Source organism: Bremia lactucae (assembly GCF_004359215.1).
Source record: "Bremia lactucae strain SF5 chromosome Unknown BlacSF5_NotPlaced_4_SHOA01000001.1_737238bp, whole genome shotgun sequence".
NCBI lineage: Eukaryota > Oomycota > Peronosporomycetes > Peronosporales > Peronosporaceae > Bremia > Bremia lactucae.
In genome coordinates, this window is record NW_027152016.1 from 617,825 (window position 1) to 621,569 (window position 3,745).

Sequence of the window (3,745 nt, forward strand, 5' to 3'; positions counted from 1 at the left end):
TAAGTGCTCCGTCGTCAACATACTCGACGACTAAGAACAGCTTATCAAGAAGATAAGGCTCTTATCGAGTCGATGGATTACCTTAGTATTCATCCCTTCAATCCTTAAGAAGATTGTCAAAATTGTATTGATCCTCATCAGATTGATACACAACACGCAATGAGTTACTCTATTACACAGCCATTGATGGCAACAGACCTCGTGTCGTCATCTCCGCCCATGATGATTTGCGTTTACGCATCATGTGTGAGTGCCACGATGCACCAATAAGTGGTCATCGTGGACGTAAGAAGACCTATCTCACGACACGACTTCTACTGGCCACGCCAGTATGATTTCGTCCGCAAAAACATACGTGTTTGCAAAGTTTGTCAAGGGGTGAAGCCCAGTGCTTCAACCCGTGCTCCGTTACAACCTCTCCCTGTTCCGGCAGAGTCTTGACAGTCCGAAATTATGGACTACGTCTTCGGATTTCCCGACAACAACCACAAGAATACTGGTATTCTTGTATTTAATGATCGTTTTAGCAAAATGGTACATCTTGCTGCAGTCCATGAGTCCCTCACAGCCAAAGTTTGTGCTCGTGTCTTTGTTGACACGATATTTCGACTCCATGGGTTACCTCGCGAGCTGGTCTCAGATTGAGACCCTAGATTCACGGCGGAATTTTGGCGAACTGGGGGGGGTTCTTACCGATTGTAGCATTTGCCATCAATAAATCAGTTCATTCTTCTACAAAGCATCCCTCGTTTTCGTGAATGGCTTACGTCATCCACGCATACCCACCCACCTGGCTTGAGAGTTACTTTTATTCAAAGGGAGAGAGACTCGCTCGAGCAAAGAAAATCTAGCTCTTGCGAACCACGCATGAACTCTGAAGTCAATGACAAGGTTACCAACGTTTATTCAATCAACATTAAAATGAACAAAATTCGGTGATAGCGATAATGCTATTACTTTCTGTGATAATGATGCTAAAAACTCAGCGATAAAACAATAATATCATTGAGAACAATAATGCTCTCACTAATGAGGAGAATGACATCTCAGCAATGTGCATCGGTCGCACTGAAGACAAAAACAAAACCGAGTCAGCAGGAGAATTCCTGCTGGCTAGAGAAGCAAGGTCAGTTTCTAGATCCCGTTGCTGATGCGGTGAACCGACAGAAACGGAGCTCTGACAAAATTGGAAAGGCAAACATTCTTTCATATTTGTCAATGATCTAGTCCGACTGTCGACGGTAAACATACCAAAACATGTAGCGACGAATGTGGGCAGTATAAAATTACTTCCGAAGTAAAGCGGCCCTATTCGTTAACTGCCCGTTAAAACAATGCGTACACGATCGAGCTGCCTTGTAGGATGCGTACGCATCCTACGTTTTATTACGGGGTTCTCCGCCCATACTATCAATACGAGGCTTTGGTCTATGGCGTCTGTTAAAGTCTCGTTGTCCCGAGCTATAGCATGATAGTCTCAAGATAGAGTCCGGGTTCTCACGAACCAGACGTTCCACTACATCTTCCAGGGATAAGGTCTTTTGACGAGCTGTCACCTGCTTGTGAACGGACTGATGTGTCCGTTCGTTGGCCAGTCGGTCAACCGCAATTTGCGCACAATTTTCCAACTGGTAACGAGAAACATTGTCGACCGTCACCGCTAACTCGCGACATCGGGGTCGCTTGTGGTCAATGTCTCCCTAAAATAATGAAGGACGCGACCCAAGTCACGGCGTCAACTTGGGTTCGGCGAACGAGGCGAACCCGATTTTCCCTCCTCATCAATAATCATTGACGGATTCGAGTGGTGAAAGCGCTTTCTGGTGAACGCTTCTCGAACCATTGTGAGATGACGGGGTTCGAACGAGTTATCTCGTTTGATGGCGAGGGTACCCACCCTCGCATGATAGTTAGGAACCTCGTTCCCAACTGATGATGGAGTTCTGGATATCGTTCGACAGTACGGTGAGACCCATCCTCTTTAACAGATGGTCCACCAGAAAACGAGCACTTCCCGCACTCGTTAAAGGATTGAAGGTTCTCAATCCCTTCGCGCATCTTACAAGAGAATGAGCGTCCCCCAATGAGAGTCCTAAAGTGAATATGCCTCCTTAGGGGCATAACCTGCACCCTTGAAACAGCATAGGCATTTGTTCCCCACGAAACGCAAGGTAGACCTGCCTCTCTAGACAAACGGTGTAGCTTGTAGAGTGCACCGACTTCAGTTTGTTTTTGAAGCGGTCACGAAAAGCATTTAGTTTGTCAAGCCAGGCCTTTCAGCCTATACTTTAATAATTTTGTTTACATGCTTTCCAAGCTTGGAACAAAGGAGTGACATCCTTTGCTCGCTTACATGTGTACCACCAATGCCGGAAAAAAACCATCGTTGGAGAATTGCGTTCGTTCTCACCAGGCTTGTAGAGCCTGGGTGAGTCGGATAACGGAATATAGTATCGATTTTTGGCCATACCAGATCAAGGAGTTGTGTTGCCTTTAGAGTGCAATTAGGGCTTCTTTTCGGGAGAAAACCGCAAAACATTGCGATCCCTCTCCCGTTGGTTCATGTTAACGTTAACGCTACTATTCCTTTTAAAAATATTCGTAACTAGTGACAATCAAAAGTCGTCATTAAAATAGTCAAAATGGCGTTGGGCAAATTCATCCGCCATATAGATGTTTTATGCTGTCAGTAACTTTGAATCTGTAGTTTTTACTTAATTACAACAAATAGACGGGGAGAGAGTGTTACAATATCAAAAGGGGTGTGTGGCTATACCGGTTCCCTAATAATGTTTTACTTCTTTATATATTTCCTCTCTAGAACATAATATTTATTATTGCTCTTAGATAAAATAATATTTCTGTATCGCGACACCTCGTTACACCCCCCCTAAACAACAGTCACTCATGTGACTCATGTAAAGTGAAAGAGAGTACGAATATGTCGCTTTTTGTAACTTAGCACTTGTTGATTTTATTGTAATTCCTTGAGCATGGTATCCAAACCCGTGCGCGTCGCCTGAGTGGCACCAAAGCTGCCAGCTGCACAACTCAGTGCAGCTGGACAGCGGGGCAAATGTTTCAGTAGACCCTAATGCGTCTACTGCGTGAAAAAGTCACCTTGTACTTTGATTAAAGGTGATCCCATTGCATGCGGCAGTAACAATTCATCTGCTACCCCCATTGTATGTGACTGTGCCAGGTCGGCGTCATCGCCCGACTCGATGGCAACTGTTTAGGCCGCCGGATCAACCGGTGCTACGTCCATCAAACCTACTAGTTGTGACGTGACAACCAAAGAGGTGATGACAAAGTTGTTTGACGCTTCGTCAGACCCTTTCGGTGCGGAGTCATCTTGTGATGACCTCATTAAAGACGACAACTCTGGTGATGTCAGTATGCATCACCAGGAACGAAGCGATTGTAAAGGTCGCTTCGGTAAGAATGCTACTGGTGGTGCTAGTATGCATCACCAGAGACGGAGAGATTCTAAGCATCACTTCGATAGTAATCTTACAAAATTGTTGACATATGAGCCATTCCACTGTATTGCAAAATGAACAATTATTCGTCTTAAGATCCCCCTTTGGACTTTTGGTCCCGACAAAGAACTTACTCAAATATTGCAATGTTATTTTGCAGTTCTTTCGGGCTACTGAAGCTGGAATGGCCTGCATAAAGGTTTCTCAATGTGAGTTCTAGTTAGCTACCATTACGCTACTCTCATAAAAAACAGGGGTAGATA